This window comes from Coptis chinensis, chromosome 6 (assembly GCF_015680905.1).
Source record: "Coptis chinensis isolate HL-2020 chromosome 6, ASM1568090v1, whole genome shotgun sequence".
NCBI lineage: Eukaryota > Viridiplantae > Streptophyta > Magnoliopsida > Ranunculales > Ranunculaceae > Coptis > Coptis chinensis.
This window is the reverse complement of record NC_141461.1, coordinates 7901696-7914628: the sequence shown is the minus strand read 5'-3', so window position 1 is coordinate 7914628 and position 12933 is coordinate 7901696.

Sequence of the window (12933 nt, the reverse complement as noted above, 5' to 3'; positions counted from 1 at the left end):
ACAAAAATACTCAAGCCCACAAAGCATGGCAATCCTCGAAGCTCAAGTCTAGAGTTTAGCAAGTCAAGTAGGCACAATGAACGAGCACATCACCCTGCTCAGGCAGGAGAATATTGTTTTGAAAGCACAAGTGGACGCAGAAAATCCACCTGGTGCTTTCGCAGAGGACGGTATCAACGAAGTCAACCAGCAAATCAACGAGTTGTCACAAAGAATACATCAAAGTGCAGTCAAGAAGGACGCCACCCAAATTGTTCAGAAGATGTTAAAGACGTACCGGGCATCCCCTTTCACTACTGAGGTACTAAGTAAACCTTCCCCCCCCGATTTCGTCCAACCAAACTTCGCAATGTACAACGGCAGCACGTGTCCAGGTCAACACGTAGTTCGCTATATTCAGAGCCTCGCGCTCTATAGCGCCCAAGAGTTCGATCACCTTCACTGTCGCCTATTTCCCGCCAACCTGCAAGATGGCGCTCTTGATTGGTTCTTTTCACTTGAGCCAGACTCGATAATCTCACCGATCTCTTCGCTAGCCAGTACGTCCATAACAGGCGTAAAAAAGCATATCTAGATTCCCTATTCCAGCTCTCTCTTGGTGAAGATGAAACCATTCGCGCCTTCCTACGTCGGTTCAAAACCGAACTACTCAGCATGGAAAGCGGCCTCAAAGAGTCATTCGCAACATTGGCATTCTCCAAAGCCTGTCGCGTGCACAACACAGCACTCTCCAGATCGCTCATGAAGGAACGCCCATAAACTTTATCTGAATTGTACGCTCGAGTAGACAAGTACATCAAGTTGCAAGAAGGCCTGCAGTGTCACGGTTTAACAGAAGAACAAGAAGTGGCAGCGATCTCTGCCGACACTCCACCTTCAAAAAAGCGACCCAGACAGTAGGGACAGAAGACCGTGGACAGACCAAGCAACAACAGCGAGTTCGGTGTACTCACCCGATCTCCCGGTTACATATTGGACAAGATCAAGAAGGCTGCCTATTACCGACCCGACGTTCGAAAGCAAGAAGATCGACCTGGCAAGCCTTACTGTGCCTTCTACTGAGCAAAATGTCATGAGACCGATGCGTGTTGGGGGCTCAAGCACTACCTCTAGGACCTCGTCGAGTCAGGACATATCAAGCATTATACCAATATCGCGGATGGCGACCTACGCCATAAGCTCATGGCTCGCAGAGAACGTAGTAGGTCTCCAGCTCGCCATAATGTACAGGCTCGCTCTCGTAGCAGAGGACGCCCTAGAGACCGCTCCCGTCATGACCATAGTCAGCACTCATCAGACAGAGACAACGACAAAATGATACACATGATCACGTTCTAGGATGGTTCTGTTACATCCTCTTGAGAAAAGAGGAGGCATGTTGGCATTCTTCAAGAAGTCTCTTCATAGGCCGCTCCGACCCCACACAATTCAGGTCGTAGTTCAGGTGATATAACTTTCACAGAGGTCGACCTCAACAAGGTTTGCCTCCCTCACAATGATGCTTTAGTCGTCCATGTCAAAATCAGTGACTGGACAGTTAAGCGCGTCCTGATTAATCGTGGTAGTTTGTGTGACATCTTGTTCTATCACACCATCAAAGAGATGAACTTACCCAAATCGGTCTTCATAGATCCAATCGCCCCCCTTTATGGATTCAATGACTCCTGAGCCGACCCCATTGGTGACATCATACGTACTCCCAGTCTCCGTTGGATCCAGGGAGGACAAAGTCAGCTTCAACACACATTTCAGCGTGCTCGACATCCACTCGTCTTATAATGCCATCCTAGGACGGCGTTGGATTCACCAAATGCAAGCTATACTATCCACACTGCATCAAGTGCTCCACTTTCCCGGCCCTAGAGGTACGATGGAGCTTCGCAGCAACCAGCTCGAGGCTTATCACTGCAACCAGATCCTTTCAGCGAGCCAAACTGTTGACCTTTCTCTTACCATTCCGAACGAGCCCACCAGCTACACGATGGCCAAGGATTTAGTTTCTGAGGTCAAGTCCAAAACACCGGAGCAGAAAGCTGGGGGCTCTCGCAAAAGAGTCATTCTGCCAGTCACGACCCCAGAGGTCGCCAAGGCGCCTATTCTTCCACCAGTCACGACCCCAGTGGTCGCCATAACACTTGCTCACCCGTTAATCCAGGTCCCAGAGATCGCACCAGCCCCTGTTGTAATGACCACAGAGGTCGCATCAGCCCCTGTTGTCGATACCACAGAGGTTGCCCCAATTCCTGTGGCCCAGACCTACAGTCCTCAGAGCGCTAAAGCATCACCTATGACCAGTCCCACTAGGGTCACTTCAGCTTTAAAAGCACCGGTTCAAACCGAGGAGAAAGAGCGAGTGAACCTGGGAACTGAAGACGATCCCAAGTTTGTCTATGTAGGGGCTAACCTTGACCCCTTGCTCCGAGCACAACTTGTAAACTTTTTATCACTGATTAAATATGTTTTTGCTTGGTCATATATCGATGTGCCCGATATAGATCCTAGTGTTGCATGTCATAGACTTAATGTCAACCCCAATGCTAGACCAGTTCGGCAGTGACCTAGGAAACTATCCCTCAGATTTCAAAAAGCCATCAATGATGAGATCGACAAGCTTAAACAGGTCGGCTTCATCAAGAAGGTCGATTACCCAGAGTGGATTGCTAACATAGTAGCTGTCCCAAAAAAGAATGGTACAGTTCGCCTATGCGTAGACTTCACCAATGTTAACCAACACACACCTAATGATAGTTTTCCCCTACCACGAATCGACCGACTCGTGGACCAGACTTGTGGCCACGAGCTCCTATCGTTTATGGACGCACACAGTGGATACAACCTGATCCCACTTGCAGAAGAAGATCAAGAGAAAACTTCATTCACCACATAACAAGGAGTCTACTATTATAACGTCCTCCCGTTCGGCCTCAAGAACGCTGGAGCGACCTACCAACGGCTCGTTACTGACATGTTCCAGGACATGCTAGGAGACACCATGGAAGTGTATATTGACGACATGGTGGTCAAGAGCAAGAAAGCAGGCAACCACCTTACTCACCTTGAGCAGGCATTCTCCAGATTGCGTCGAACTCAAATGAAGCTGAACCCTGAAAAATGCCTTTTAAGAGTGTCCTCCGGGAAGTTTCTAGGATATCAAGTCTCACAATGAGAGATCGAGGCCAATCCAAACCAAATCCGAGCGTTCTTGGAAATGCCCGATCCAAAGACAAAGAAGCAAATATAGAAACTCTCAAGTATGGTCGCAGCACTCAACCGATTCATATCAAGGGCATCAGACAAATGTCGACCTTTCCTGCAGCTTCTCAAACAATGAGAACAATTCTCATGGAGCGACCAGTGCCACCAAGCATTCTCTACTCTCAAAGAGTACTTAACAACACCGCCCGTCCTAGCAAAACCAACAGATGGTGAAACGTTGGGGCTCTACCTTGCGGTGTCAGACTTTGCTATCAGCTCAATTCTCTTCAAGGAAGACGTACAACAACTCCGAGAAGCTGATCTACTTCACAAGTAAGACATTAACATCAGCGAAAAAGAACTACTCCTATATTGAAAGAGCAGTACTCGCATTGCTATACTCTGCAAAGAAGTTCCGGCCTTATTTTCAAGCACATCCCATCAAAGTACTCACCGACTTCCCACTGAAGAAGATCCTTCTTAAAGAGAACAAGGCGACTCGCATGGAAGTATGGGCAGAGGAGCTCGGCGAGCACCACATCGAGTTCGTTCCGCGCACGTCCCAGAAAGGCCAAGTTGTGGCTGACTTTCTAGCAAATTTTCCAGTGGACGACTTGAATTGGGAGCCAGACACAACCACCCCATCCATCAAAAAACATGACAAGTCCATCTGGTCACTCTATGTGGATGGTTCTAACAACCCCGGAGGAAGTGGCATCGGAGTCGTCTTAGTATCCCCTGAGGGAACTATGGTTGAGGAGTCAGTTCGCATCGACTTTGCGACCTCTAACAACGAGGCGGAGTATGAGGCACTAATTATGGGACTCAGAATGGCGCTACAGCTCAGTGCACAAGAACTTCAAGTCTTTAGTGACTCGCAACTGGTTGTTCGCCAGATTGCTAAAGATTACACTACCCATGAAGGTAACCTTTCTAAATACCTTCAAGTTGTTTATCAGTTACTTCCTTCTTTTAAGAAAGCAACCATACACCACTTCTTGCGCGACGAGAACCGTCACGCGGACAGTTTAGCTTATCTGGCTACTCAAACACTGAGTTGCACCCCTAGACATTTATTCATAGAAGTAGTGAACTGACCTGCTTACCAAAATGAGCATATCCTGGCAATCACTGACCTGTGCCCACTCTCTGACAGTCAGATGAGTCAAACCTAGATGCAACCCCCATCAACTACATCCAGCATGGTGTTATCCCAGAAGAACATACCAAAGCCCGACAAGTGCAATATCAGGCACGTCGTTACTGCCTAATCAACAACAAACTATTCAGAAAATCTGCTGGCGGACCTCACTTGAGGTGCATAAGCCCATAACAAGGTCAGTTAATTTTTGCAGAAATTCATGAAGGAGAATGCGGGAACCATGCTGGAGGTCGTTCTTTGGTCACAAAGCGATCTCCCAAGGGTACTTCTAGTCGCGAATGCAGATCAATGCCAAGACGTACGTACTCAAATGCCTTAAGTGCCAAACCTTTGGCCACAATATCATCCAACCAGCTCGCAAATTAATTAACGTCGCCAGCCTTTGGCCATTTCACATGTAAGGCATGGACATCATGGGCCTGTTCACCCTACAGAAAAGCACCGGGTTTCGCTTCGTCCTTGCCACCACTGATTACTTTACTAAGTGGATTGAAGCGATCCCCCTAGCACACATCAAAGAATCCCATGTCAAAAACTTCATCTGGACACACATCATCACCAGATTTGGTCTTCCCCACACACTGGTGATGGATAATGGCTCCCAATTCAAAGGTAAAATAGTCAAGGAGTTTCTGGCAAAGTGGAAGATCGTCCACGCATTTTCCACCCCCCAGTACGCCCAAAACAATGGCCAAGCATATGCTACCAATAAAGCAATTCTGGAAAATTTAAAGAAGAAGATTGAAAAGAACAAAAGCCAATGGCCAAATCAGTTGGAAAACATCTTATGGGCTAGCTCTAGCACAAGCGAGTCGCCATTTTCACTATGCTATGGCACGGAAGCCGTTATTCCTACCGAACTGACCGTTACAATAACTCGATCGGAGATCGTCGAGTCAGGACAGAACGACTCCATCCTCGCTAGAAAGGTTGATTTACTTGAGGAACGCCGCGACCTAGCAGCCATCAGGGTAGTAGCGTATCATCAGACTCTAAAGCACTCATACAATAAACGAGTCAATCCTCGATCTTTTCAACCTAGCGATCTAGTTCTAAAAATGACTCAAGATCGACGACTCTAAACTAGCACCAACATGGGAGGGTCCATACATAGTGGAACACATTGTTGGAAATGGAGCGTACTAGATCAAGACCCAAGACGGGAAACCATTACCACGTCCATGGAACACCTATTTGTTAAAGAAATTTTATCAATGAAAGTGTAACATGTTTTCATATCTATTTAATACATAATCAGGTATACTGTACTTATGTTTCTCATCACAACCTACTCCGTGCAAGTACGCCAGCAGACATGGCACTCACGCTGACAGAGTCCCCAGCATAAACATGCCTCACACACTCTCATGAGCTTTAACATTCGTCAATACACTTTCTTAAGCTAACACGCTCTTCGTGAGAAATACGCTTTCTTAAGCTAACACGCTCTCCGCGAGCCATACTCTTTCTTAAGCTAACATGCTCTCCATGAGTAATACGCTTTCTTAAGCTAACACGCTCTCCGTGAGTCATACGCTTTCTTAAGCTAACACGCTCTCCGTGAGCAGTATGCTTTCTTAAGCTAACACGCTCTCCGTGAGCCATACGCTTTCTTAAGCTAACACGCTCTCCGTAAGCAATACGCTTTCTTACGCTCACACGCTCCACGTGAGCAATACGCTTTCGTAAGCTAACTCTCAAGCTTCACTGCCTCCACACACCTTATTCCTCGTCGCCCTACAACCCTAGGCTACAACGAGCATGTGACAAACCACATATACAGGCAAATGCACATAAATAGCATACATGCATTCCATAACATTCATACATCGACCTACTAGAACTACCCAAAAATCCAGGTCGATCCGAATACAATTTCTAACACTTACCAAACTGCCCAAGACGGAAACCAGTTCGTTCAAATATCTTTATAGCTACAAAAGATAGCGAACTGCCCAGGCAAGCCTGGGAAGCCAGTTATATTGTTATGCAACTTCTCCCCAAACAGAAAGCAAGCACAATACTCAAAATTCTTAACAACTTACATCCACAAGACAAATCCAGCAAACATTATCATGTACCAGGAACAATGTGTTTATCGTCAACACGCACAGGGGGAGCAGCACTGGTCGAGGGAGTATTCCTCGCATCTCTGGGTACAACACGCATACTTGTACCCAGAGCCCCATGATCACACATCTCTTTCAGCTGTAAGTACTTCTCTTCCAGATCGGCATATTCGCCGCATGCCCGATCGTATGCACCTTGCGCCTTGCGTGCAACACCCTGGAAATGCTTAGCGTACTCTGTCACAACAACCGAGCTTTTCTTGCAAATTTTTCATTGAACTAACCAACACCGACCTCTCATCAACAACATCTCGGTACTTTTTTGTCATCGCTTGCAATTTCTTCTTATCAGCCTCTCACGCAGCTCGCATGCATCCCAGCTCGACCTTAGCACTGTCACCATTGTCAGCGCGTTGAACAGTACTTTTCAGCTTATCATACCCAACAAGGAACTACAAGTAAAATACCAAGGTTAGAGTTGCCCATCCAATAACAGGAAACCATATCAGATGAAGAGCTTACCAAACAACAAGCCATATCCATGGTCCCTAACAGCGTCCCCAAGTCTTCATCTTCGACTTCTGCTTTATCACCGTCCAGTACAATCCCTTCCAGCAGGTAGGTCGCTATGGGTGCCGAGTGGAAGCTACAGTCAGAGTGTTTAACCACACGCTTCTTTTCCGTCTTCCCCACGTAGAAGAACTCACTCCCCACGTCACCAAACATCTTTTGACAACGTGGCCACTAGCAAAGATTTTGGCCTCGACCCAGCCCGTTACTCGCCCGGTCGGTCGACCCCATCCCTCTGACTGGGGGACCTTAACACAATGCCCCCAGTAGAGCAACCTGCACTTTTGAATCGCTTGTTACTCTTGGCCTCAGGAGCAACCACCTTCCTTTTGCCGCGATCACAATGACGACAAGGTTCAAACTCTATCTCCTCTATTCTAAGGGGGGATGGTTCTCTTGCCCTTCCATCATCAGTCATACCTCCACGTCGCCTGGCCATCAGATATGCTACCAGACACCCAACGATAAGCAAGACAATAGGACAAGAAGAGCCAAACAGCGAAAAACACTTACATGAAATGAACAAAGAACTTACACAAGAGCCTTGGAGCAGCAGCGTCAAGAAATGGTAGAGCAAATATCTTTGATCTTCCGACAACAGTTCTTTTATACTCATGTAACGTACCTTCCCAAGGCACCTCATAATTACATCGAGACGCCAAACGTCAGACCACCTGGCAGCCATCATGTTGTATCTCTAACCGTTCATTTTCTCACACATGCCATGCACGCGCTACGTGGAGAACGTTTCATACGTGATGCGTCCCCCTCAGCTTATACGCACTCACTACTTCTCCCTATGTGCGACCTACAACGCTAACATCGAATTGAGCATAGGACGTTCATGCTAACTCACAGGTTACTTAGCCTCACCAACTCTTAGCAGATTAAGCGTACAGCGGTAAACAAGTCTCATAACATCACACAGATAGCATTCGCAACAACACATACATAAGCAACAAGTAGAAATATGCATTTCATAAAAGCAAAAGAGCGAACTACATAGCCAATGTCAGGCCCCAATTCGTCCACTAACTGAGTTGCTGAGTCTACTCAGGAAATCCAACTCGATTAGCCACTATACATCACCCAACGAGCTCCCCAGAACAATCTAGGAGGCCAGTTCATTCGGTATTTTCACAAGCAAAAAGAAACGCGAACTGCCTAGGTTACCCCGAGAAACCAGTTCTAATGTATCATAACTCCAAGCAATCAACGAAAACAAATAAACAAAAAAAAACAAGGAAATATCTGAACTTCAAAACACAAGGGGTAAATCCTCAGTAGCCAAGGGAACCATATCGCCTTCAGTAATGATTTCATCCCCAGCTACAATCACGCCTCTAGCAACATTCACGTCCAAGGCAGCACCAGGAGCGACCTCAGCAGCTTGGGACTCAACGACATCCAGAGCAGTTCCAGGCAAGACAGGAGCATCATATCACATGCATCTCCCAGTACGGGTACCATTAGTATACTAGGAGCCCCGCGTTCATGCTCCTCTTTGAAAGCTTTATACTCTGCCTCCAGTTCGAGAAACTCAACCTCCAGGTCGTTGTAAGCTGCCTTTGCCTACTGAGCGATGCCTTTGCAATACTGTGCATAGCCAGTCACCCTGTCAGCTTCTGCCTACGCAGTTCAAGATTCTCCCTTGTGGCATGCAGATTCAACTTCATTTCTTCAAACTCAGTGTCCATTAGGATCTTTGCCAAGTTAACGTCCTGCACTTCTCTCTTCAGGCCCTCGAGCTCCTGGCGATCAAGGACATACACCTCCTAGACGTTCATCAATTCATCCTTCAGCTTAGCCACCGATTCCCTTTCCAATTCAGATATCTGAGCGATCTCCTTTAGTTTTTGATATCCGATCACAAGCTACATACGCGCACACAAACAACAACAGTCAATCCCTACCTTTCCAATAAAGAATTATAACGCAAGATCTGGAGAACGACACTTACCAGACAGTGAGCCATATCTATTCGCTTTAGATTATCAGCAAGGCTCTTGGAGTCCAGTTCCTGACGGTTACCATCTAGCGACATGTAATCAATCATGCAAGACGCAATTCTACTCGACTTGAAGCTCACATCGGTTCGCTTCATAGTTCGTTGCGCCCCCTAATTGTCCATATATACCACCTGACGATCCAGGTCGTCATCATCCATCACCGCCTTCCCACTCCCCTTACTCGGGACCTTTAACTTCGCCAACGGTCTGGGCTCTCGAGGCACTAGTGGCTGGTTCTGCCCGGCCCCAAAGGCCTCCATATCCATGAGGCTCAGATCGAGCCCAGCCCTCGACCTGGAGCTGTGAGAGGTTTTACCCCCAACTCGCTCACCACCCACCGCACCCCCAGTACTAGAGATGTCTCCAATCACATGTGCAGCAGCCCGGATAACCTTAGCAGCTCTCAACTCAGTCATATATGCCTTCCTCTTCAGCGAGCCAATTCGCTCACGAGGAACGAAATCAATCTCCTCTAAGTCCAAGGGTGCACTTCCCGACCCCCTCTCCCCCTCAGGTCGCACACTTGACCACCCAACCCTCGAGGTTCCACCACCTCTGACAGTTCGCTTCGGCCCAGAGCGGTTGCGGTTCCTCTCCTCCCTTGTTATCAGATCACTTTGACGCTTCTCCATTGCTGACTTACTAGTTGCTTCGCCACCCACTTCACCTCGAGCCCTCTTCTTCTGACTTTTCCTCTTCTCCTTGATCACGCGACCTCCTCGCACCACAAAATAATGCGCGACCTCGGGCAATTACTCACGCTTCTGAGTTCGATTTAACCTCACAAACTTCTCTATCTCCCCCCGATTAGTTCGCTTTTTGATAACGAGCTCTGCAAAAAGAACATCAAACCATGTAAGATATAATACCAATAATCAAAACATCAAACTAACAGACTAATTCACTCCTACCCACTCGAAAAGTTACAAACCCTAGTATTCACACCAAAGCCTCTAGCACAGAAGTTCCCAACTAACAACAGAGCTTCTTCTCCCAAGCTTCATTGCTTACACCATCCAGCACGCTGGATTTTTTCATCACTGTTTGCAAGCTAAAGTTCAAAGCTCGAGATCGCTTTACAGATAAATGTTCAATGACATCAACGACTCCTATGTGATATTCCCCACTCGCATTTAACAGGTCGAACACCCTAAGTAGCCGCCAAGTATTACCTACAAACTGGCAGGGCGCTTTCTCATAGAAGTTCAAGAGCTCACAAGTTAGCTTCGAGAACGGTATCCTCATACCAGCCCTCAACTGCCCCTCACACACCACTAACCCATAGTTCGCCGGTGTGTACGTCGAACTGAACACATCCGCTTCCTCTCCCAGGTCGTGTATCTCTAGGTCGCTCACCGCAATCTCGTAAGCTTCTCTCAACTCGGCAAAAGCTTTCACCGCACGCTTATCTACAACCCTAGGGGGCAACCCACTAGAGGACGACCACTCCGCAAGACCTGAAGTACTAGCTACAGCAGCAGTAGAGCCCGATCATAATTCACCTTCCACCTCCTCACCCTCTAGCCCTACTGATTCCTCCCCCTCCTCCTCCATTTCCCCACAACTCAATGACACTTCTCGAATCTCTTCAGATCGAGTATCGTCCGAATCAGACATGTTCCTTTTTCTTACTGGTTACTAATCCTAGACTCGAAAAGCAAAACCAACCTAACAACAGAACAAAACAAGCAAGAACAGAAACACAAAGAAGATCAACAATGGTGAAAGCACTAACCTGAGGTGTTCTAGTCTCTACGTTTATGGAAACAAAACAAAAAGTGATTTTTCGGATCTCCAAAAGTTGTTTTATACAACCGCCCTTCCAGTTCCCAATGCATCATGATTACAACCTATGCCCTAGCCTACACACGTCTACCAAAGTCCTATCTCTTCAAGAGTCCGAAAAAAGTGGCAACACATGTCCTCACCAACTGCTCAGATTCGCTCACGTGCCAGCCACGTACCCACTTTCACCCCACATCAGTTCGTCATGCACCACTCACTGACCTCCATAACACGATGGGTATTTCCTTTCACTCCAGATCACTGCCCCGCTCATACTCAACACGCGCCACCGTTTTCTCTCAGCAGATCGCTTCAATGTACAGCACGACCTACTGAGAGGGGTTGTGTGAGGGAGTGATATTCTCATTCAGGAATATAAGACATGTGTCCAGCATAGCGGAGATACCACAGCGACATCTGACCTTGTTCCCCGAACTACTCTCAGAACGACCTACATCATTAGCTCACACACCCGAGCTACGAGATCGCTCCAGAACAAATCGACTCGCATATCCTCACACAGAGCATTCTATCTTATGACACAACCTATCTTCTAGAAACAATCATTGCCAAAGCCATACTTCCACATTCCCTTACCGCAAATTATGAACCATTGTAACCACCCCCCATCATTACAGAATTCCTACCAAATCCTTTCCAACACTCTTACTAGATCCCAACCATACATTTGTAATTGTCATTCCACATGTTGGGTAGATCTCCACATTTTTCAGCTATAAATACACACTCCATGAATTACGCCAGACCTGATTCTTCTCTCCTCCCAAAATCAAGAGATAGATACATAGGCAGTTCACTCCACAAGCGAACTCGGTCTTTCCTATTTCCAAACCCATTCTCCCCTTTTGTTACATCTGTAAGGTGAAACTAAATCACACCTTTACAAGTACCACTACTGCAATAATACATGCATGGTATGCATCTCAAAGGAACATATTGAGAGCCTCAGCGATATCTGTTTTGCCATAGCACTTTCAGATGATTGTTGAGTCAACAAACAATTTTGTATCCATCACTATTTTAAGTATTAACTGCGAGTGAGTCGTCAAAATTTGGAAGTTGTCGTCAAACTAAATTTGGAAGTTGACTCTGTAGCCAACATGCCATACCAACTTTACCAACGCCCAAGCCCAAAACTTGTCTCTCCATTCTCTCAAACTTTCCCTAAGCTCAAGGGGTTGTTGATGTTGGAGTTGTAAAGATTCTATTTGGGCGACCCTTACATGTGTAGTGAATTTGGATAGAATGATGTTGTGACTGGGTTCAAAGGATCGAACTGCTTACGTATCCAGTTCGCTGACTAACTGGAATCAAGTAAAACGTAGTTCATTGTTTGGATTCTATGATCGGATGATCGATGGCGAACAGAGAAGATGGAGATTGGAGAAGAAGCATCGAATTCTCCTCTCTTGTTTAGAGAGTGGAGAGAAAATATATAGAATTCCCTCCCCCCTTTGGTGCTCCATGAATTGAATAAGATCCACCTTTGGTGTTCCATTCATTGATGATATTTAATGCATGTATTCATGTTCATTTTGTAATCACTTGGTAACTCATAACTCTTCAGATGACTAATTATAATGATCCAATAAGTTAGTCTCAAGATATGATCAACGGCAACGACACTTATTGCGAATATATTGATGATAATATATGTCCCCCACATAGCCCCCTCTCGTTAGGTCATGCTTTCTTAAGAACGATCTGACGATAGAAATAATTTGGCATGTGTCCAAGTGGAATAGTAAGCGTGTTGGAGGGTGTGTGAGCGTTCTGCTCTAGTGAGCGTAGGTCTAGGACCTTTAGTGCTTAAGTAAGTGTTATGCTCAAGTGGGGACCATTTAGCACTTATGTAAGCGCTCTGCTCCAGTAGGTCAAGGGACCTTTTTAGCGCTTATGGAAGTGTTCTGCTCGAATGAGCATAGGTCAAAGGACCTTTTAGTGCTTATGTAAGCGTTCTGCTCCAGTAGGTCAAGGGAACTTTTAGCACTTATGGAAGTGTTCTGCTCGAGTGAGCGTAGGTCAAACGACCTTTTAGCGCATATGTAAGTGTTCTGCTCCAGTGAGCGTAGGTCTAGGGACCTTTTTAGTGCTTATATAAGTGTTCTGCTCCAGTAGGTCA